The sequence below is a fragment of the Schistocerca gregaria genome, chromosome 4 (assembly GCF_023897955.1).
Source record: "Schistocerca gregaria isolate iqSchGreg1 chromosome 4, iqSchGreg1.2, whole genome shotgun sequence".
NCBI lineage: Eukaryota > Metazoa > Arthropoda > Insecta > Orthoptera > Acrididae > Schistocerca > Schistocerca gregaria.
Window position 1 is genome coordinate 759,323,742 of NC_064923.1, and position 25,579 is coordinate 759,349,320.

The 25,579-nt window shown below is 39.9% G+C and overlaps 1 protein-coding gene and 2 non-coding genes across 3 annotated transcripts in view; all 3 read left to right on the plus strand.

Annotated features, from left to right (window-relative positions):
• LOC126267905 (dynein regulatory complex subunit 7-like) overlaps positions 1–25,579 on the plus strand; it is a 183,786-nt gene that overhangs the window by 103,945 nt on the left and 54,262 nt on the right. The gene's annotated exons all lie outside the window — the stretch shown is intronic.
• Trnas-cga (transfer RNA serine (anticodon CGA)) lies at positions 38–112 on the plus strand. Its single transcript has one exon. It is a non-coding gene; the product is annotated as a tRNA-Ser (tRNA).
• Trnas-cga (transfer RNA serine (anticodon CGA)) lies at positions 338–412 on the plus strand. The gene has a single exon. It is a non-coding gene; the product is annotated as a tRNA-Ser (tRNA).

Genomic DNA, 25,579 nt, shown 5'->3' on the forward strand with positions numbered 1-25,579 from the left:
TGCGCTGATATGAAACTTGAGTACCGGACGTGAGTCGTGCTTCGGTAGCTCAGTTGGTAGAGCACTTGCCCGCGAAAGGCAAAGGTCCCGAGTTCGAGTCTCGGTCGGGCACACAGTTTTAATCTGCCAGGAAGTTTCATATCAGCGCACACTCCGCTGCAGAGTGAAAATCTCATTCTGGAAACGTCCCCCAGGCTGTGGCTAAGCCATGTCTCCGCAGTATCCTTTCTTTCAGGAGTGCTAGTTCTGCAAGTTTCGCAGAAGAGCTTCTGTAAAGTTTGGAAGGTAGGAGACGGATACTGGCAGAAGTAAGGCTGTGAGTACCGGACGTGAGTCGTGCTTCGGTAGCTCAGTTGGTAGAGCACTTGCCCGCGAAAGGCAAAGGTCCCGAGTTCGAGTCTCGGTCGGGCACACAGTTTTAATCTGCCAGGAAGTTTCATATCAGCGCACACTCCGCTGCAGAGTGAAAATCTCATTCTGGTCTCTGTAGATTGCCCGGCATCTGTCTGTGTGTTAGTATGATATGTTCAATGGAAAGCGGATGATAAGTAACCTAATGATCTCCCAAAGGAATTATAACAGGGGCTGCAGGTTCTTACTTATACATCCATTAACCATCAATCCACCTGATTTATGAGTTGCCAAAGAATATTGTAACCATTAGTCTGTGTTTTGTTCAATGAAAATATGAAATATGTCTACTTGTGTCTGTATATGTGCGGATGGATATGTGTGTGTGTGTATGTGTGGGAGTGTACACCTGTCCTTTTTTTCCCCTAAGGGAAGTCTTTCCGTCCCGGGATTGGAATGACTCCTTACCCTCTCCCTTAAAACCCACATCCTTTCGTCTTTCCCTCTCCTTCCTGAAGAAGCAACCATCGGTTGCGAAAGCTAGTAATTCTGTGTGTGTGTTTGTGTGTTTTGTTCATGTGCCTGTCTGCCGGCGCTTTCCCGCTTGGTAAGTCTTGGAATCTTTGTTTTTAATATATTTTTCCCATGTGGAAGTTTCTTTCTATTTTATTGACATCATCATTAAGTGTATATTTTGTGTGACATAGGAATGTTGTGATTAGAATTCCCCAAGGGGCAGTGTTTCTTCTTCACTCTGCTAGAACATTCTTAACTGTATTATAGGGAATAGAGTGGGCAGCTTTTAGGGGTCTATTGAAAAATCTGGGGCCTAGATATTTGTGGCTGTTGTGAACCTTAGCTGGCCTACTGTAAGGTATGTCAATTGATTGTCCAGTTCTTGTGTTTTGATCATGTTAAGACATCTTAAGGCTAAAATTATGTAAATTCTCTTTAACACTGAGAAGGCAATTATACATATAGACACTTGGGATGTCATAATATTGAGCTGTTTTTAGTGATCTTTACAGGATTCTCTTGGAGTCAGTGTTGCTATACATCTGATAGTCATTTTTTGCCACTTGAATGCAGTTTTTTAGTGGGGGCAGTTACCCCATAGAAGAGCTCCATAGGTAAGGTGGGAATGGAAAAATGCAAAATATGCATATATTTGTAGAGTTGTGCTTACATTATTCCTTAGTCTGTAAAGCAGATCAATACCCAAGAAAGTTTTCAGCATAATTTTTCTATATGAGTCGCGCAGCTGAGTTTCTGATCTATGTGGAAACCTAATAGTTTGATTTTTTTATGTTCATTGGCGACACTTAAATTGAAAACAATAACTTCAGTTTTATTGTTATTAATTTGCCTGGAATCAGTTAGTGCATCAGTCCATTGCTACATTTACATTATGTCACAGCTCCTTTGTATCAACAACTTGTGTGATTAGCTTTGTATCATCTGTATACATACTGCCTGACAAGGCAAAAATGAGCATCTCTCTCTCTCTCTCTCACACACACACACACACACACACACACACACACTGAACAGGAATGGACCCAGTACGGAGCCCTGTGGAATGCCTTTTGTTTTTTTATTTATTTATTTATTTGAGATACGTATTCCACAAATCCAGTGATTACACACGGATGTGGAACGAGTCAAAGCAGATACAATACAGATATCATACAATACATACTGGTATGTTACACATGGTAGATGAATGATTCAAAATTGGTACAATACAAAAATACAATAGTGATAAAAAACAATACAGATAACAATGACAAAGGAAATAATCTGAATTACTACTCAAATTACTTATCTCTGTTGAAGAATTCATCTAAAGAGTAGAAACATTTTTCCAACAGAAATTCCTTTAGCTTTTTCTTAATAACATTTTATTTTCTTTGAGACACTTTATATTACTCGGGAGTGCGTTAAAGATTTTTGTACTTGTTTACTTTACCCTTTTTTGCACCAGAGAGAGACTTTTCCGTTCAGAGTGCATATCACCTTTCTGCCTTGTGTTATAATGATGGTATGACTCATTTATTTCATATTCAGAGGAATTGAGAAGAGTGAAAGCCATGAGTGAGAGGAGATATTGTGATGTAGTGGTTAATATACCTAACTGTTTAAAGAGATTTCGGCATGAGGTGCTTGGAGGGACACTACATATAATTTGGACAACTTTTTTCTGACTTATAAAAATTTTTTTTGAAAGTGGTGAGTTGCCCCAAAAGATTATTCCATAGCACATCACTGAATGAAAGTAGCCAAAATACGCAGACTTTGATACGTTGATGTCTCCAATTTTGGAGATTATTCAGATGGCAAATGTTGCTGAGCTAAGCTTTTTTAGTGTTTGCTGTATGTGGAATCCCCAGTTGAGCTGGTTATCTATGTGAACGCCTAGGAACTTTGTGCACTGAACACTCTGCAACTGTTGGCTCTTGTGTGCAATGTTAATCTGTTCTGAGCTTATGTAACTGGATTGGAACTGCAATTAATTTGTTTTACTGAGGTTTATTGCTAGAGAATTTGCTGTGAACCAGTTCAGAGCATTTGCAAGTGCTTAGTTGGCACTTAACTCTACGTCAGTGGAGGTTTTGCTGGCTGTCACTATACTTGTGTGATCGGCAAACATTGTGATATTGCTAGCACTACTTGAGGACAGGGGTAGGTCATTAATATATATAATAAATAGGAGGGGACCTAGGACTGACCCTTGTGGAACTCCATGATGTACTGTTCCCCAGTCAGACTCTACCTCTCCTACTTGTAGATTGTTAACACCTAATACAATTTTTTGTTGTCTGTATTCTAGATATGATCTGAGCCAGTTACACATTTGTCCACAGATTCCATATTGGGCTGCTTTTCCTAAAAGTATTGTGTGATCGACGCATTCGAAAGCCTTAGTCAGGTCATAGAATATGCCAATGGGTAATTTTTCTTGTCAAGGCATTCTGAAACATTATTTGGAAGTGTGTAAATTGCTTCGGATGTAGATATGCCTGATCAGAAACTAAATTGTTGTTTACTAATTAGTGCAAATTTTTCAAGGTGATTAACAATCCTGACGTATATTAATTTTTCAAAGACTTTAGAAAATGCTGTTACAAGAGAGATAGGAAGATAGTTGGAAACATCTGTGGGATCACCTTTATTGTAGGGGGCTTCACAGTAACATACTTCATTCTGTCAGGGAAGATACCTTGATTTAGAGAGGAATTGAATATATGAGCTAGAACTTTAGAGTGTTGATTACAGCTGTCTTTTAGCAGTTTGCTGGAAATATTGTCTACACCCGACGAATTTTTACTTCTTAGAGACATTACAGTTTGTTTTTTTTTACTCTTATGGGGGCTATACCTATCATGTCTATAGAGTTAGGGAAAAGTTCTTTCAGAGTTTTTATTGCCTTTTTGAAGAGCCTTTGCATGCTGGTTTCTCAGCAAGAGTTAAAAAGTGCCCATTAAAGATTTTAGCTACAATATCTTGATATTGAACTAGCTTACCTTCATTGTTAAGAGCAATATTTTGGGTCTTGTTGGGGTAATTTGCACCAGTCTCATTTCATATCACTCCCCATATAGTTTTGGTTTTATTAGTGCAGTTATTAATTTTTGAGCACAGATACATACTTTTTGATTTCAGATTGACTTTGTTCAATATTTCACAGTATTTTTTATAGTTATGTAGAAGGTTACGATCATCTGATTTTTTTGAGGCAATGTACAACTTTCTCTTTCTTTTGCAAGAAATCCTAATTCCAGTGTAATCCAAGGCTTGTTGGTGGATTTTGTATGAATAATTCTGTGTTCTGTGTTATTACTAGGAGAGTGGTACACTGATATAGCTATTAGTTCTTGACTTTGTATCATTATTGCTATGGCTTCAGAAACTGCTTTTATACACAGAGAACTTACATTTATCACTTCATATTATAAATGGTTTGTTTCTTTAATAAAGATTGAAACACTACCATGCTTCAAATTTGTTTTACTGAAACATATTGCTAATTGGCATTGATAAAGTACACTTAATTCAAGTTCACTATGATTCAACCAGTGTTCATTTACTAGCTGAACATCGCAATTTAATTCTTCCAATCAGTATTCCATTTCTATGATTTTTTAGTGGCTGTATATGAATATGCCAGAAATAAACACTTTTGCATTATTGTCTGACTGGTTGGACACACAAAATTATTGGCTATTGTCATCTGGCTGCCCCAGATGAGATGCATCAGGTGACTTCACTGAGGTTTGTTCCTTTTGCATGTCAGACGAGGTGGTGTTTCTGCTGGCGATGCAGAAAGTGGAGGTGCCAGTGTTGTCTCTGTTGTGCTGTCAGCGTGCCAGTTTAAGATGATTTCACTTTTGCATATTTGATTCTTCTTGTTGATATTATCGTTTATATTTTTTACGAGCAGTTTTTCCCTAGGTTATTAAGGTGTAATCCACGTTATGTGTGGACTCTGCAGCCGATGTTGCTAACATCGAGGATTTTTACTTTTTTGAAGTGTGTGTCCATGAGCTGTCCTAAGCACCTTTTTAGTTCCAGTTTTGCTCTGCATGTTGCTTGTTTGTTTACATCATTTGACCCACCGCAGAGCACAACATAATCTTCTGAGGACAAACTTATTACATCTGTGGGCCATGCATGTTTACTTACTTCAGACAGAGATGTGCCAGGCTTTATAAAGGCACTTGCATTTACTGTGGACTATTCACTGAGAAGACTAGCAAATCCTCAATCATGAGCGTCTGCCATAGCAATTACTTTATTTCTGTGTTCTCGATTCTTCCCGCTTTTATACTGTACACTTTTATATTTTTTATCAGTAACACATACATTTTTTCGAACATTACTTTCACTGTTTTTGTTATTTTCAACAACATCTAGAACTTTAAATGTATTTGAAAGTAGGATATTGTTATGTTCCTGGGATTTGACTGTGCCGTATTTTCTAGGAAACACAAAATCAGACTCATTATTTTGAGAGTTCATTTCATTCAAATCTGATTTCGCCAACGGTTCATCACTCACCCCACCACTCTATAAACGCCTGTTGTTTTGTTCACTTAACTGTTTTTTGAGATGCAACTGTTTCTGAAGGTCTTTCATTATTTCACTTCTTTTGTGTATTCAGGTATCCACATGTTGTATGAACTCATGCAGTGGAAATTTATTGGAAGTGGTTAGAAGAAATAGAAACTAATTAATTTACTTACAATGTACTGTATTTCAAGAACAACTTTTCACTGTTTTTTTGTCCTGGAACCCTCTCAGTATCAAGTAGACCAGTTGGGTTCAGATGACGGCACCTACAGTAAATTTAACACTGAGGCAAAGAGATGGCCCTTTACCAGGTATCCATACACATTGGGCTACAGAGAAATACCACATCTGACAAAGCAGCCAAAGAAGTGTGTAGGGATGGTGATGTGCTTCAATGTACCACTCACTGGCACACTGGCACTTCATTGCCTGACAGAAGAATTATGTGTCATTGAGGAACCACACTAATGAAAAGAAGTGCTGCTCATCAGGCTGCACATATGTCATTGCCTTCTAACATGTGTTTTCTAACTCTGGTGTGAGGATCACCACAATGTGAGGTTTGTGGTGTGTCACTATCAGTTCGGCATGTTTTGGCTACATGTTTTTTATGTATTGACATAAGGGCAGTCCTCAGTTTTGTTCAAGATCTGCCCATCATCCTCACTGACACCAATGTAACATGGGTCCTGAAATATGGTGAATTATAGGGCCTTGTCCCTAAAGTGCTGGGGAAGGGTGGCTAGTGTACTCCAAATGAATAACTTACCCAGGCAGTTTAGTATTTTCATTAATCAATCTTCAGTGTCATAGTTTGGTGCAACATGATGGCAGCTTTTTTGTCATTGATAGATGGACTTAAATACATTATAAGCAGATCCATCTGTGGGGCAACCTTGTCCCTCCACCCACCCCCAGTCATGATCATGTGATTGTGTGATACTAATTGTGACATTAGCTTTAAAGTAAGTGTGTGGAGTGCAAACTACTTTTTTCAGCTGTACTATGGATACTGCAGGGTTGGAAACCTGTATTACGATTTACAGGAATTTACAAATCCAGTAATTTTCGGATCGCATGTTAATATAGTGTTCTTCTGCCATCATTTGTCATAGACTATATAACTTTAAACCGAGTGAGGTGGTACAATGGTTAACACACTGGACTCACATTCTGATGGACAACAGTTCAAATCCTCATTTGGCTATCCATATTTAGACATTGTTCTGTAATTTTACCAAGTGAAGACAATCAATGCGATGTAGAAAAGGATGCTGCCAGTAGTGCACAGACTTACAGAGACTTACAGCAGAAATGCACGTGCTGGCATGGTTTAAACAGAGGAACTCAGCCATACAGTTACCAGTGTACACCCAAAGGTGACAAGAACACATTGCACTGAAATAATGTGGCAGCAAGTTACTGGCACCCTTTAGTTCCCCCAAACTTTTATGAAAAGATTTATATGTCAGGAAAGTTTTTAATTTCACATGGAGCATATCAATCACAGAAATAGGAAATAAATGATGTGTCAGCATTTTTGCTGACCTATTATAAAGGACACATACATATTCTGTAGATAGGAGTAGGCCTACAAGCACTCTGTATTGGACCTTACATTAATCTAAACTGTTGTAGAGAACAGCACATGCTTATGTGGCAGAATATCTGTATAATAGCAAATAAAGGGGACAAACTGGCATGAAAGACTATTAACTCTCTCATATTTAGAGAATGGTACACTCCTCATACAAACTTCAACCTCTTGTCAGTTCTTCAGAAGTCTGTAATATTCCTTCTCAGACAAGCAACCCAAATGGAATATTTAATCTCGTATGAGCAACATAGTTGTAATGTATCTGTTCCCAAATAGCAATAACCATAAAGTTGAACATTAATCAAGGTAAGTGCATTTTAGTACAGAATAATACCAGTCTTGCTATATAATTACTACTAAGAAGAAATAATTACAAAAAATAAATTTTTACTTATCTGGTCTGCATTGCTTGCAGCTTGTTGTACAGTGGCCAGGTTTGTTATGGTAATGATTGAAGCACTTTTCTGCATTTTATTTCTTGACATTTATTTTCACCACTTTTCAAAACATAATGTAGTGTAAATACACATCAGACAGACAAAACTGAGCGTGAGAAGTTGACATAATATAAGACTTAAACAAATTTATGAATATCAACATCTGAATGATTATATATCAAGAACAAGAAATTAACTGAACCTGCAGGTGGCGTACTTTGCTACTATTTTTAACCTAGCCTCTGGCCCACTGGTATTGAAACATAAACTTAGCATCATTGACTGATTTTCTGTGAATCGTCTCACCCTCAATTTTAAAAAGACACAACATATTTAGTACTGCACATGTAGGGGCACTACACCGAAAACACATCGTGAGGGAATAATAAATAGGGTGGAAACTTTTAAATTCGCAGGTGTCTATATTGATGATAATTTAAATTGGAAAAGGCACATTTTGTAACTTTTAGAAACAACTTAATTCACCCACATTTGCACTTAGAATCATTCCAAATCTCAGAGAGAGACAAATCAGTAAGTTCACATATTCTGCATAATTTTATTCAATAATGTCATATGGAATAATGTTCTGGGATAACTCACATTTAAGAAAGAAAGTCTTTGTTTACAAAAAAAAGTGCTGCAAGAGTAATATGTGGCACTCACCCACAATCATCTTCTAGAGAGCTGTTTAAGGAATTTGGTATTCTGACTGCTGCTTCACAGTGTATTTATTTCCCCATGAAGTTTTTTGTAAATAATCAATTAAAGTTCAAAAGGAACAATAATATAAATAATTACAATACCAGAAGGAAAAATGACATTCATTACTCCTCGTTAAGGTTGTCTTTAGCACAGAAAGGAGTGCACAATGGTGCAACAAAAATTTTTATCACTTATCCAGTGATGTAAATTGTCTGACAGACAGCAAAGTTAAATTTTAAAACAAACTGAGAAAGTTTCTCCTTGACAACTCCTCTTCCATTGCAGAATTTCTATTATCGTAATGTGTAAAAGGTGGGGGGTAGGAATTAATAACTCACATATATATTCTGTTTTAAAAAATGTAAGTGTTCAGAATGTAACCACATGTACAAATGAATTTGCAATGTGAATGAAAAATGACTTGTTACACATTGTTAAGGTCTATCCTGCAAAGTGATCCATGGAACATATAACTAACTAACTACAATTTTCTGATTAAAACTTGCATTTTAACAAATATTTTAGGGAACTACAGTTATAGTATTGTAAAACCACACTTGTTCTAATTATTTTCAAAATTATAATCAGGGATCTAGAATTTGAAATTTAATTTTGTGAACAATATTTTAGAAGAAAGTTAGTCTTTTGTCTATGTAAAAATTGTATGTAATTCATTGTTTACATCATAATTTTCTGATTTTTCTTTTTTTTTGTCCAAAACATTTTAAATAATTTTTTTTATAATTTTGGACATTTCTGAATCACACATAGTATATTAATAGGTTGAAAAACCTACAGTGGTAAAGAAATGTATAGATCTTTCTCTTTGTTTCTAAGTACATCCTCAGTTCCAAAATAAACCATAAGACGACAAACCTTTATTGGTACATTCAAACAGTGGAAAACACAGGATGGAATAATGACAATATTATGGAACGATATTTGCTACTCACCATATAGCAGTGATTCTGTGTTGTAGATAGGCACAACAAACAGACGGTCAAACAAGTAAGCTTTCAGCCAAAAAGGCCTTCATCAGTATTAAAGAACAACCACAACTCACACAACCGTGGCCACAGTCTCTGGCTGAGGGTCAGTGAGATAGGGGGTAGTGGAAAAGGAGAGAAGTAAAAAGACTGTGGGAGCGTCAATGGAATAGAGGGCTTTGTAGTTCTGAAATGGAAACGGGGAAGAGACTAGATGGGTATGGACAATGCCTAACAAAGGTTGAGGCCAGGAGGATTATGGGAATGTAGGATATATTGCAGGGAGAGTTCACATGTTCGCAATTCAGTAAAGCTGGTGTTGGTTTGAAAGGCCCAAATATCATAGGCTGTGAAGCAGTCATTGAAATGAAGAATGTTGTGTTGGGCAGCTTGCTCAGCAACAGGGTGATCCAGCTGTTTCTTAGCCACATTTGTCAGTGGCCATTTATGCAGACAAACAGCTTCTTTGGTGTCAAGCGCACGTAGAATGCAGCACAGTGGCTGCAGCCTAGCTTGTACATCACATGTCTGGTTTCACAGGTAGACCTGCCCGTGATGGGATAGGTGATGCTTGTGATTGGACTGGAGTAGGTAGTGATGAGGCTATGTGGGACAGGTCTTGCATATAGGTGTATTACAGGGAAAAGAGCCATGTTGTAAGGTTGGGAGCATGGATTGTGTATGGATGGATGAGGATACTGTGTAGGTTCGATACACTGTGGAATACCATTGTGGGAGGGGTGCAAAGGATGGTGGGAGCGACACTCCTCATTTCAGGACATGACGAGAGGTAGTCAGAACCCCAGTGGAGAATGTGATTCAGTTGCTCCAGTCCTCGGTGTTACTGGGCCACAAGGGGAATGCTCCTCTGTGGCCGGACGGTGGGACTTGGGGAGGTGGTGGGTCACTATAAAGATAAGGCACAGGAGATCTATTTTTGTACAAAGTTGGGAGGGTAATTATGGTCTGTGAAGACCTCAATATATTTTGAGTGGGACTGCTCATCACTAAAAATGCAGTGGCCACAGATGGTTAAGTTCTGTGGAAGGGACTTCTTGGTATTAAATGGCTGGCAGGTGACAAAATGGAGGCATTGGTGGTGGTTGGTAGGTTTGATATGGACAGACATACTGATGTAGCCATCTTTGAGGTGGATGTCAGCATCATGGAAGGTAGCTTTTTGGGTTGAGGAGGACCAGGTGAAGTGAATGGGGGAGAAGGTATTAATGTTCTCGGGGACTGTGGATAGGGTGCCCTCACCATTGACCCAGATCACAAAAATGTCATCAGAGTATCTTAACCAAGTGAGGGGTTTGGGATTCTGAGTGGTTAGAATGGATTCCTCTAGATCGCTCATGAACGGCTTGTCACAGGACGGTGCCCTGCAGGTGCCCATAGCCATACCCCAAATTTGTGTATAGATGATGCCTTCAAAGGAGAAGTAACTGTGGGTTAGAATACATGCTGGTGTACAAAATTAAAGCAACAAACGGAAATTTTGCAAGGTTGTATTTATTTTGCCACAAAACAGGTGACAGCAATGTTGAAACAATGTAAGGAATATAGAACGCAAACAGCTGCCACGTGAATAACAGTAGATGAAAATGTTCTTTGTTTTTCCCAACTTAACAGATTTGTACACACATTCTGACAACTGGTTAATATGCTCACTATGGGTATGACCACGTCTAGCGGCAATACAGGCCTAACGATGACTGAGCATGCTGTGAATAATGTCATGAGTGTCGTGTTGAGGCAATAACACCCATTCTTCCTCCAGAGCTTCCCGCAAGTCTTGGAGAGTGATTGGTGGATGTTGACACGATGCAACCCATCTTCCTAGTGCATCCCAGACATGGTCTACAGGATTCAAATTGGGCGAGCGAGCAGGCCATACCATGTATGTAGTATCTTCCATTTTCAAGAAAACATCAATCACTCGTGCTCTATGAGGCCGAGCATTATCATCCATTAGTATGAAGTGTGGGTGCACAGCACCTTGCACCAACTGTATATGGTGCTCCAAGACCTCGTCACAATACCTGTCAGCAGTTAAACTTGTCCGATTCACCTGCACAATTTCATGAAGAATGTTCGGGGGATCAACTTAATCCCTGCCCACACCATTAGTGATCCTCCCTGAAATCGGTCTCTTTCCACAATGTTTGGGTTTTGAAAGTATGTTCCACATTTCCTTCAGATGTATTCTGCCGAGAACTACTCTCCAGACCAAATTTGGACTCATTGTGAAAATGATATTGGCCCACTGTTTGACTGTCCAGGTGGCATATTGACAGCTCCACTCTAGACGTTCCCATTTGTGAAAACGTGTCAGTGGCACACATACAGCAGATCTCCGACAATAAAGGCCACTCTGTCTTAAGTCTTCTCTACACCGCTGCCTCAATACAACATGTCCAGGGGATGCTGCGAGGACAGATTCTAGTTGCTGCACAGTAATAAGGTGGTACCATCTTGCCCTTATAGCCACATGACAGTCCGCTCTTTCGATGTCACACGTGGTCGGCCCTGGCCTGGTCTTCGTGATATAGTTTCGGTCTGTCATCGCATCCAAGAAACAACAGAACGACTCATGTTAAGCCGTCGGGCCACATGAGTTTCAGACTTCCTGCTTTAATTGTTCCTATGGCCCATAATTGCAGAGAGTGTGGTAGGCGTCTTCTCTGTGCCGTACTGCACTGTCTGTGATTGTGTACACAGCCATTATGGATGTGGGACTATCCAGCAAACATTACTTCATTTGATAGGTGTTGTGACATCATCATTGGTGTGGTTTTCCGTTGACTGAAATGCCATCTTTCGTGCAGAACACGAATCATGGACATCTGTGGACGGTTTGTATTATTATATCATGAATTAGACACAGGACAGGGAAATAGCAGTTTGTTGCTTTAATTTCTGGTCCTTGATTGAATCTGGTTGGTAGGGTTGGTGGCAAAGAAGTGTTTCCACAGGAGGAGATAAGGCTTTTAACAAGAGCTGACTGGATTTGGGAGTGGGGGCAAAGGTAAGGCCTTCGGAGAGGACTGACGCTTCTGTGGGGCTAAAGCTTTTGGAGGAAAGGTTCATGACTATTTTGAATCTGTTTTGTTGTGGATTCTATATGGAGAGGGGGAGTGAGCTTTTGAGGGTGCGAGGCAGAGTTTGTCAGCTATGAGGGGATGCAGGGAAAGTTTGAAGGTTAAGTAGAGGCAGCAGATAGTGGTGGTCCAATGTGGGAGTAGGAAGTGAAGAGGGTGGCGAGATTTTTGACGTGGTGTTTTGTAAGCTGCTCTAGTTCCTGCAGGGCAACAGTTTCATGTGTGATATTGGATCTAGAAATTTGGGATTGCATAGCAGGAGATTTTTACAGATGGGGAGGAGGTAATGCAAAGAGGTTTGGGTCTGTTTTCCATGGTTTCGCAGGACTATGTTGGTGAGAGTTAAAGACTGGCAGAATCTGGACAGGTGGAGGTCATTGTGAGAGGAGGGGTTGCGGGTGGAGATGTGTAATTTGGCTAAGGCCATTTTACCATGAGCCAAACAACAACCCAGGAACGGTGTGTGGGACTGGGTTCCAGTTAGGAATAAGGATACTTCTCTGTATTGACGCGCATGGTAGGGGCAAGGATCCATGGTGGTGCATAAAAACATGTAAAACTACCTAAATGTAGAAATACGTGCAAAAAGATTTGCAAAAATACTAAAAAACACACAGGAAAAATCATGAGAAGGACAAAACTAATGAAATCTAAAAGAGTAGGCCAATAGTGAAACGTGAAAACTGAGATTGGCCAACCGACACAATATCCTCGTCCATCCCTACACAACCCCTACTCCTTGCCTGACAGCTCATATGCCTGTAATAGACCTAGATGCCTAATCTGTCCCATACTTCCTCCCACCAACAACTACTCTAATCTGTCATGAGCATCATGTATCCCATCACAGGCAGGGGTACCTGTGAAACCAACCATGTGATCTGTAAACTGAGCAGCAACAACTGTGCTGCATTCTACAGAGGTATGACAACTAACAAGCTGTTGTCCACATGAATGGCCACTGACAAAATCTTTCCAAGAAACAGATGGAGCACCTAATTGCCGAGCACACCGCTCAACACGACATTCTTCATTGCAGTGACTGCTTCACAGCATGTACCATCAGGATCCTTCTCACAAGCATCAGCTTTTCTGAACTGCATAGATGGGAACTGTCATTGAAATACCGGGTATTTCAGAAGCGATGGTCAATATTTCACACATGGAAAGTACAGGCCAAAAGTAGCTAGAAAGCTCCAATAAACATGGGTCTACAAATCAACTGTTGTCTAGATACAACACTTTTTCTGTTGTGGTTCATCAGTGTCTAGGAACACATGACATCTTGAAATGTTAAAGTAGGTGTTCGAAACTTTGTCTATGTGTCTGAATGCAACTACGAACTTATCTCTGAAATGAATTGCGAATCCTCTCAGGCAGTCCTGGGGAATTCTGTAAATGCTGGATGGCTGCTTCAGTCCATCAGCATAATTGTTCAAGATAGTTGACCTCGGTAGCGTAGACCAGGCTTTTGGCATGACCCCATACACAGAAATTCATGTGTCTTAAATCCGGAAACCTAGGAGGCTGTGGCTGCCTACCCAGTGTTGACCATATGTCCTAGTTAGAAGCTGGTGCACTCATAATTGAAAATGTTCTGGAGCATCATCATGCATGAACCAAATGTTCAGGCATTGGTTCAGTGGGACATCATCATTTACATCTGGAGGAACAGTCCACTGAAATCACATGTACTGCCGTCTGGTTAATCTCTGTGGTTGGAAGTGCAGTCCAATTATGCGGTCTCCGAGCAGTCCTGCCCAAATGTTCAGTGAATAACACTGCTGATCTTGTGATGTGTGCGTTGCATTAGGATTGACATTGGCCCAAAGTGACGGTTATGGTAGTTAAAAATACCGTCACGAGTCAATCCAGCCTCATCCGTGAACATAATACTGCTTACAAACAGGGGATTCAGGGTACACTGTTGTTGCACTCAATGGCAGAAATTCTCTCTAGGAAGGAAGTCTGCATTGTTGAGGACTTGCACTTGCTGGAGAAGATACAGATAGGGTACTTGCCGATGTAAAATTCGCCACACACTGCTATGACTCAGGACACGCTCTTGGGTAGCAATCCTTGTTGAAGTACTCAGACATTCGTGTACAATTCCTAACACCCTTTCCTCAACATCGGTTGTTATGGATCTGGGTCGACCTTCTCTTACATGGTGTGCAAAACTTCCAGTTTCTCTAAGGCGCTGATGTAACCAGCTAAATGTGGAGAGGAAAAGCTTTTTCAAATAATCATTCAGCCTCAAGGGCAATGCCATTTGCTTTAACATATGTGAAGTATATGTCAGCACACTCTTATTGGTATTTCCTCTGTCCATGGTGCTCTCGCATTTGTAAGTGACTGTGAGGCCGATATAATACAGTGGATGGAGGAGGAAAGGGAAGTACTTGCACATGCGTAAACAAACAGTTGGTCAATTCCAAACCTAGAGACAACTGGGCAACTTTGGCCTGTAATTTCTATGTGTGAATTATTAATCATCATTTCTGACTCACACTGCATATCCTACATTCCCTTACCCTCCTGGTCTCAACCTATATTAGTCATTGTCCTTTACCCGCCTATCTCCTTCTCCATTCTTATTCCAGCATTACACAGCCCTTCATTCCACCAACACACCCTAGGTCTTTTTCTCTCCTTTTCTGCTGCCGCCCCCCCTTTCCCCTCTGTCCTCTGTCTAACTTACCAACTACATCTAGCTGCCCTACCTTCCCGTACTTCAGCCCTTCATGCTCCAACAAGCAGAACTTTACTATCCCCCACCCCTAACCTGCTACCCCTCCCCCTGCCTGCCACAACCCGCCTCCTTGCCCCACCACCCAGTTTGCTACCCCCGTCATGTGGCGCTGCTCACAGTCTAGCCTCAGCATCTAGAGACTGTGGTGGTGTGTGTGTGTGAGAGAGAGAGAGAGACAGAGACAGAGAAAGAGATTCCTATGTAGGTCTTTTTGGCCAGAAGCTTAATTGTTTGACAGTCTTTTTATTATGTCTATCTGCGACTCAGTATCTCCACTATATTGCGAACTGCTGAAAGCAAGGGGAAACTACAGCCGTAATTTTTCTCGAGGGCATGCAGCTTTACTGTATGAGCATGGAGAGCTGCATCAAACCAGTCTCAGGACTGAAGACCACAACAACAACAACATACATATGTATCGCACATAGCAGTGACCAAAGAAATGTTTTTAGTTGTTAGCAACAGGTACTAAATGAAATAATTATGTGTATTGAGTCATATGTGTATAAGTTCATATCATATATCTAAGAACAAAGTTGATGTGACTTATCAAACAAAAGTGCTGGCAGGTTGTTAGATACACAAACATACACACAAAATTCAAGCTTTCGCAATCAACGGTTTCTTCTTCAGGAAAGAGGGAAGGAGAGCAGACAATGTCTGCTTGTGTCTGTGTATGTGCGGATGGATATGTGTGTGTGTGCAAGTGTATACCTGTCCTTTTTTCCCCTTAAGGTAAGTGTTTCCGCTTCTGGGATTGAAATGACTCCTTATCCTCTCCCTTAAAACCCACGTCCTTTCATCTTTCCGTCTCCTTCCCTCTTTCCTGAAGAAGCAACCGTTGGTTGCAAAATCTTGAATTTTGTGTGTTTGTTTGTGTATCTATCAACCTCCCAGTGTTTTTGTTTGGTAAGTCACATCAACTTTGTTCTTAGATATATTTTTCCCATGTGGAATGTTTCCCTCTATTAAGTTCATATCATGTTTAATATGTGTGGTGTGTGTGCTTTGTCCCATGGAGTTCGGTAAGTAGTAACAATGTGATTTGCAGAACTGTGTGGGCTCAAGGTCACTTCATCTCTTGCGTTCTTAGGACTGAGATTTATAAGTGGTACACTCAGATCCACCCTCATTGAATTGCTGTCCATATTGAGACATATACCACCTGTTGGACTTTGACAAAAACCAGTTCTACTCTGTGAGCTGAAATACATACAAGGCAACCCAGGACTTCCTATCCTTCATGTGGTGTTATTACAGATAGAAATCATCTTCGATCAAGGAAATGATCAATGAAAACTGCCATGGAACTGTACATATCTCAGTTCAACATAACAGACTCATGGGAATGATACTGAACAGAGATTTGCCCTCCACATTGCCAGAACTTGCTCTGCATAGAAAGAAACCCCCTGCCTTTGACCAATAGTACGGAACATGAACAATGCTAAACAGAACCTGCACCAATCATGGCAAGGCATGGACACTCTTCATAGGTGGGGCAAGGCTCCAGCTTCAAAATGCGATTGTGGCACATCCAGGGAAACTGTTTGTTACGTTGTTACAGAAAGTTCCAGCAGGGCCTATCGTACTTTCAATGATTTCCTAATGGCAACAAATGACTCAATTGATTGCATTAAAAATTTAGATGCCTGCCTGTAAATAATATGTGTTATTGTTTGTATTACACTTAATGTTGTTCTTAAAAATCCACATGATACATAAATACCTTCCATATTGTGAGTTATATCAAAGATTTGGATCACCTACTTCAGTGGAGTAGTTTTGCCTTTCCCCAGATAACATTTCAAGTTCAGAAACTTGTTGTGTTAGCATATTGCATAGCATAAGCAATTTCTACAAAGATGGTATTATGTTGACATCTATCTTAACAAAAACTGGCAGACTTAAAAGAAATGTCTTACAAATAAGAAGAAACCATTTTATAAAGAAAATGGAAATTCCTGGCTAGGGCAGTAACTAAAATAAGGGAAAGGCAACTGCTCAACTATAGTTGATCAAGCATGGAGCACAAAAATACATAACATAAAATTGCATTCACACTAGCTTTCGAGCACTAGCTCTTTTCCAAGCAATAGTCACACAATCACTCACACAACCAGACACTTAAATGTGTTTTGGTGGTTGGGTGTGTGTGAATGTGTGTACTATTGCTAGAAAAAGAGCTAGTGCTTAAAAGCTATTGTGAATACTGTTTTCTGTTATGTGTTTCTGTGCTCCAGAAAACCATTTTAAAAACAATAGGAATAGTATTTAAGACACACAAAAAAGTAAAACTATTCTGATATAGAACACACCAGCATTTTTCAGATCTACTGGAGATGAATGCAGTCACCTGAAATGACATCCATCTGTTATGACTTACATTGCTTGTACCATGGTCATTGTGTAGAATGGCAGAGAACTTGGTTGAGGTACAGCAGCGAGCTACTCATCAGGGTGCAGTGAAAGTCTTTTTCTTCATAGGTCTACCTTTTCTACTTAGGCAGTCAGCATCTCAACAACGGAGTTATCATTAAGAAAGGCATTAGTATCTTAAGGTCTGTAGGGTGGTTTATGTAGAAATTGTGGAATTTTCAAGGAAGTAGACATTATCCAGAAAAGTCAGTGAAGTCTCATGAAATTAATAACACTCAAATAATTCTGAAAGACTTGGTTGATAATTTAACTGTTCAAACTGAAGTTGCAGATGATGCTGTGGTGTATCGAGAGGTTGCAACAATGAAAAATTGTACTGAAATCCAGGAGGATCTGCAGCGAATTGACGCATGGTGCAGGGAATGGCAATTGAATCTCAATGTAGACAAGTGTAATGTGCTGTGAATACATAGAAAGATAGATCCCTTATCATTTAGCTACAAAATAGCATGTCAGCAACTGGAAGCAGTTAATTCCATAAATTATCTGGGAGTACGCATTCGGAGTGATTTAAAATGGAATGATCATATTAAGTTGATCGTCGGTAAAGTAGATGCCAGACTGAGATTCATTGGAAGAATCCTAAGGAAATGCAATCCGAAAACAAAGGAAGTAGGTTTCAGTATGCTTGTTCGCCCACTGCTTGAATACTGCTCAACAGTGTGGGATCCGTACCAGATAGGGTTGATAGAAGAGATAGAGAAGATCCACCGGAGAGCAGCGCACTTCGTTACAGGATCATTTAGTAATCGCGAAAGCATTACGGAGATGATAGATAAACTCCAGTGGAAGACTCTGCAGGAGAGACGCTCAGTAGCTCGGTACGGGCTTTTGTTAAAGTTTCGAGAACATACCTTCACCGAAGAGTCAAGCAGTATATTGCTCCCTCCTACATATATCTCGCGAAGAGACCATGAGGATAAAATCAGAGAGATTAGAGCCCACACAGAAGCATACCGACAATCCTATCCACGAACAATACGAGACTGGAATAGAAGGGAGAACCGATAGAGGTACTCAGGGTACCCTCCGCCACACACCGTCAGGTGGCTAGCAGAGTATGGATGTAGATGTAGAAATTTACTGAGTCATCCTGTTGCAGATCACTGTACGAAAATTTGCTTTGGCAAACAGCTGATTATGGAGTTGGGGTGTAACAGAACTGAAGTTATGCATTGCATCATTACAGTGTGTGTCGCCATTTCACTCACAGATCTTGGGAGTAATTATTATTGCTTATAAGTTCTCTGGCTGCTAGGTCTGTTTTCCATTTACTGATTGTGAATACTATGCATGTTTCAGAACTTATCGTATGGCTGTGATTTGTAATTTTTTTTCTGTAATACAAAATCAAACAATAAATGAATAAATAATTTGCTTTGTTGATCGTCACTGGATATTCAGAGAGGTTTTTATTTTGTGTGTGTGTGAGAGAGAGAGAGAGAGAGAGAGAGAGAGAGTTTTTCCTGAATTAAAGGTAGCATATAACTAAAAAGAGATAGATGAGTGAGCCAAGATCAGATATAATTGTCATGTTGAAGTATGTCCATGCTTTACTGCTGTGATTTTTATTATGTTAGGGGGTTTCATAAAGTACCAGGTGACTATAATTAAACTTCCCTATTTAATATGAGTATGAAACTTGGTAGCATTAATACCCAAAGTATGGGATGTATGATTTACATTCATCACGGCGCCACCATCCAATTCCAATTATGGCCACCAGGTGCTATGATCAGTCATAGTGATTCAAAGTCTCACACACCTGACCAGTTGCAGTGCACTTGTTGATGTGTCAACACGAGATTGGACAAAAGGAGCAGGACATTGTTGGTGAAGCTCTATTATCAAAACAACAGTATTGCTGCAGCTGCACTTCAAGAATATCACCAGCTGAAAGGATTACGAAAGGGTCCTCTTTCTCCACCTGCTGTGCAAAGCTTAATGAAGTAGTTCGAATCAACTGGATAACTGGGTGTCGCTCTGAGAAGAGGCCAGTGACCAGTTGCACCACAGGAGGTTGCTGAAATCACTGTTGCTATGGCAGACAACACTGCGTGCAATTCCCTGTCATCAGTCAGTATGCGTGCAGTGTCACAACTGTTGAATATTCTGTGGTCCACTGCATTGATTGTCCTATTGGCGATGTAATTAACCAATTTGCCAGGAAGAATAGGTGCATAGAATTCATCATTTAAGGAAGAGAACCACAGTTGTAACTTTTTTATACCATAAGATTGCAGTGCCTTGTATGTGTGTATAATCAGTTTAAATAAAACTTTCCTGAACTTTGGATGTGACTTAATTATTTTTTATTACGGTGAAAGTAAAGGTAGCTCAAGATATCTGTAGCACCCCCTCCTTGACGTTTTTCTGTATCTGCCACTGAGTCGGCATACCTATGGACATGCTTTGATGCAATCCTGCACTTTCAGACTCTTCTGGACACTGATGGATGCCATGTTGAGCCCCTTTTGTAGCAGTAATGGTATCAGTATGTAATGGTATTATGTACCATAGCAGCACATTAAAAGTGTTTCAATTGAATTGATTCTGCATTTTTTTCTCTTCCCCATGTCCTTGACATTAATGCTACCAAATCTGGTACTCGTACAGTAATTAGTTTCCATGCTATAATGTCTTAAATTGGAAAAGATTAATTATAACCACTCGATAGTTAATTGGCCTACAGTTAATGGCAGGTGCTTTTATAGTGCAAAATGTGGTGTTCTATCTCTACTACCTGTCAGTATATTTTTGAAGGAAGCACCTTTATTGCTGATTACAGAGCAAATAGGTCATCAGCCTATTCGTGGAGTGTAAACCATTTTGGAGAAACACCTTTTTTTTATTTTATTGGCCTATGATGTAAAACAGTTTCTATTATGTGCAACAATTTCTCTGAGAACTTCAATCTGGCACTCCATTAATTCCAATGCTACACACTGCATGGATGTTAATTTTGAAAATTTGCTGGAAAAATTTATGATAAATGATTTTTTAAAGTGCTGTTTCTGTAACACTTCAAGGTGTTAGAAATAGTAATTGTTGATTCCCTCCAGAGCTTGTTTCTTTGTAATTTATATACAGAGTAGGAACTGAACAGAGTTAAAACACAGAAACAGTAGAAATTCCTAAATTTGAAGAAGATTGTAAAGCATTTCTTCAGAAATTTGTCCATAAAATATGCCTGTGACTTTCATCTTACCTACTGACAAAAGTTGTAAGTAATCCTAATCCCAGCGAGATTGAAATTAACCTTCATTTGACCGAGCAACTACTGAAGACTGTTTTCAGTACCTCTGGAATGTAATTACATTTATGGTTTCATAGTTGATGGTATGAGAATACACCATAAAAATTGTTTAATCATCTATCTCTGAGTGTAGTGTCATTAGATAACAGGAGAGACAGATAGAAATTAGCTACCACTTGTTACCAAGCTCATGACTGAAATCACATGTAGTTTGAATTTACTCACTGGTTTTGATAATGATATTAAAATATATTTTCTGGAAAACATTTGTTAGGAAATGTTACAACTGAATTTTATTTCTCAGAAAAAAGTTCCTCAGCTTAATATTCATTGTGGTTTCAATCATAGCTAAACTCAGTTTAGTCATATCATGTATCAGCTCTAAAGTTTTGTTCGCAGTCTTGGGTAGAATTTACTCGTCCTAAAAATAAAAAAAAATAAAAAAAAAAAAAAAAACAGTCTAGGAAAATTTGGAAATGAAACCTGCAAATCATAGAGAAATCTTTAGATTGGTTAAAATTTGTTATCTCCAGTATATCTTCATTTCAATAGATGCACGACACTTTCATATCCATTATAACAATACACTTCATTGCACATGTACAGTCAACACAGATAAAGAATATGTAATGACTGAAAAGCTAGATATTGATTGACAGCCGAGCAGTTACAAGCAGTAACAAAACCAAATCTCAAGAGTGTCTCAGTCTTAACTGCATCCAAAGGCAGGTAGTCTGTCAGCCCCAAGGTAATCCAGTCCAGTAATGTGCTTGCACACAGAAAAGATATCAAATATTAGCAGCTTGATTCTCTTACTGCAATAGCTGCCAGTAGTTGATAGTACCCTCAGGTGGTTGGATTACACACCACTGCAGGCATATTTAATATAATTTACATCTCAGAATAACAGTGGAATGTAATAAAAAAATTTAAAAAATGTTCATTGAATTACAGCTAAAAAAATATAAACTCTTATCAGCAAAATTTTAGATGCAGGATTAGAGATCCAACAGAAATATAAGACTTTTGACCCGCTTCTTGCTGCCACCCAAAACAGAGGACAAATCTCCATCCAAACCAAATGTCAGCATGAGATGTATCTACACCTGTACCCCATAAGCACCACAGACAGGTGGTTTTTCTCATGGGAGAAAGAATCCATGTGAGTTTGTCAAGGGACATGACCTGGTGTTGAGGCATGATAGATGCACTTTGTCTTGCTCAACTGAGTGAAACAAAGTTCCCCATGGGGTGTCAGTTAGCTTCACTGATCGCAACATAATGGCCCCACTTGCAGTCCACATTATCCTACATTGTAATTGTGAGTTTATGGTGTCCTGGTGTTCACACGTTCTTAATCCTTACATGCCCAGCAGAAAACCACCTGACTACCCCTTTTTCTAAATGAAAAGGAGGACACCTAAACATCCTTGATTTGGTTTTATTTGAGCAGCAGTCAGAAAATTTGTGCATGCAAGGAATTCCAGGTTCTGTGCTGTCTCATCTGCTCCACTGCCCTCAAACTTACGTGCATCTTAAAATTATAGATTGTAAATTCTGTAGGTAAGTGCATTTGGCAGCTAACAGTATGCTCGTGTTAAGAACCATCAACATATACAATTATTAGGTAATAATGATTACTTAAAATCTCGGTAGAGAGTTCCAAAAACATATTCAGGAATATTTGTCACCCTATACTCATGTAACAGTAACAAAAGTTGCATCTCTTCAACAGCAGTGGTAGTAAAAGATTCTGCACTTCCTAAAGAAATGCAGTTGACCCGTATCCAGTGCCAATGCCTGGGTTGCATGGACCCCCAGTGACCTAGCTGCTCTCATGGACTACTTGCCTGAAAATTGTTCCATTACAGTTTGAGTAATGAAATGGAAGCCTGGTGAGTGAGAAACAAAGAGGATACAGTTTGCTCGATGTGCCATAAGAGGACACCGACTGATTATTCATGGTGTTTCATTGGCCTAAGCACATAGGCTCGAAACAGGGCTGCTTTTAAAAACTCCTGTGACAGTCTGATCCCCTCATAGTAAATAGTGTTGATTGACTATTTATTGTAATACCTATCCATTATTGTATGGTAGCATGTGAATGTGAAGCAAGTCTAAACAACAAATTTGTTATTGTGTATGTTATTAACAGTCACATACAGAGGTTAAAAATACAAATTAACAATCAATAAATACTCGTGAATGAGATTTTCACTCTGCAGCGGAGTGTGCACTGATATGAAACTTCCTGGCAAATTAAAACTATGTGCTGAACCAAGACTCAAACTCAGGAACTTTGCCTTTTGTGGGCAAGTGCTCTGCCATCTGAGCTACCCAAGCACGACTCACGACCCATCCTCACAGCTTCAATTCTGCCAGTACCTCGTCTCCTACCTTCCAAACTTTGCAGAAGCTCTTCTGCGAACCTTGCAGAAGTAGCATTCCTGGAAGAAAGGATATTGTGGAAAGATGGCTTAGCCACAGCCTGAGCGATGTTTCCAGAATGAGATTTTCACTCTGCTGTGGAGTGTGTGTTGCTATGAAACTTCCTGGCAGATTAAAATTGTGTGATGGACCGAGTTCAAGTCTCGGTCCAACACACAGTTTTAATCTGCCAGGAAGTTTCAGTCAATAAATACTAATTAACCATCACACACAGAGGTTAGAAATTCAAATTTCAAATACTGTCTAAATACAAAGTTCGATTTATAAAGTCCAAAGACCGTTCCAGTGACTTACAGATCATAAACTCTGTGATTTGTTAGGTGTAATTAAAGGAGCAAACGACATTAAAATTAAAAAAATATGAATATATGGGAAACAGTTTTATGTGAGACTGAAAAAAATTCATCTAAAGAATAGAAACTTTTCAAGCAAGTACTCCTATAGCTTACTTTTAAATAAACAGTAATTACCTCTTGGGGACTTAATATTTCTGAGATATGAATTCAAGACTTTTGTGTTAGTCCTAATCCAGCCTTGTAGAATTGCAGCAAACCTACTCAGGTCGCCTTCCAGTGTCTGTGGTTGAAGCGATATAAGGTTGGTTGGTTATGTCACAGGCAAGAGCACCCACCATACCCGGGGGGGAAAGGGGGGGGGGCACCCCCACCTAGCTCTTAGGAACAGGATAAACTATTGTGTAGTCAGGTATTTATCTTTCGTGAAAATGTTTTACAAGTCAGTATTGCGCAGGTTTTTAACAGGGATGGAACTTTTTTACAGCTACCTACAAGTCGCCATTTGTCTTCCAAAAATTAAAAATATCCCATTCTGCCAGGTCTAGGGTCCCCCTACAAACTATCATATGATCACATTAGTCATAGGTGAAGCGAAGTTGTTGATTCATCATCTAAAATTAAGCTCAGGCGCATGACTGAATTTTCCAGGGGCAGATGTGGACTCTGACCACAAAAGGTTATGAACTGTAGATTAAAACTGAAGAAACTCCAAAAAGGTGGGAATTTAAGGAGATGGGACCTGGACAAGCTGAAAGAACCAGAGGTTGTAGGGAGTTTCAGGGAGAGCATAAGGGAACAATTGACAGGAATGGGGGAAAGAAATACAGTAGATGAAGAATGGGTAGCTCTGAGGGATGAAGTAGTGAAGGCAGCAGAGGATCAAGTAGGTAAAAAGACAAGGGCTAGTAGAAATCCTTGGGTAACAGAAGAAATATTGAATTTAATTGATGAAAGGAGAAAATATAAAAATGCAATAAATGAAGCAGGCAAAAAGGTATACAGATGTCTCAACAGGAAGTGCAAAATGGCTAAGCAGGGATGGCTAGAGGACAAATGTAAGGATGTAGAGGCTTATCTCACTAGGGGTACGATTGATACTGCTTACAGGAAAATTAAAGAGACCTTTGGAGAAAAGAGAACCACTTGCATGAATATCAAGAGATTTGATGGAAACCCAGTTCTAAGCAAAGGAGACAAATGCTGTCTGGAGGAGTGTGCAGGGAATGCTAACAGATGAGGTGTCAGGAAGTTGTGGGGCAGGGAGTTGGGGAAAAAAAGGAGGGGAGCAGGGAAAGATGGGCAGGTGTGCTGGCAGAGGGCTGCAAACAAAGAGAGTGGAAGGTAAGAATAGGGAGGAGATGATGGGATGGAGCGGAGGGGGTGGAAACTGATGGGTGTAGTGTGTGGAGCAGTATGTTACCGTATGTTGAGGCTGGGAAAATTACGGGAACAGAGAATGTGTTGTAAGGATAACTCTCATCTGTGCAGTTCAGAAAAGCTGGTAGCGGAGGGGAGGGTCCATATGGCTCGGATATTGAAGCCGCCATTGAAATCAAGTATGTAATGTTCAGTGTCATGTTGTGCCACTGGGAGGACTACTTTGCTCTGGACCACAGGTTGGCAGTGGCCTTTTATCCTGGTGGACAGCTGGTTGGTAGTCATACCAATATAAAAAGCTGTGCAATGATTGCAGCAGAGCTGGTAAATGACATGACTGCTTTCACAGGTTGTCCTTGATGGAGTAGGATAAACTTATGATAGGAGTGGAATAGGAATTGCTGGGTGGGTGGACCAGACAAGTCTTGCGCCTGAGTCTTCCACAGGGATATGATCCTTGTGACAAGGTATTGGGATTGGGAATGGCATAGTGATGGACTAGGATATTGTGGATGTAGGGTGGGTGACAGAACCAACTTTATGAGGGGTGTGAAGGATCTCAGGTAGGATATACCTCATTTCAGGGCTTCGATTACTGATCATCATGCCATGAAATGAGAGACATCCTACCCAAGATCTTTCCCACCCTCCTAAAGTGGTGCTCCACTGTCCACCCAAGCTCCAGAACATCCTAGTCCACTCCTATATCACTTCTAATCCCAACCACTTTCCACAAGGATCATATCCCCATGGAAGACCCAGGT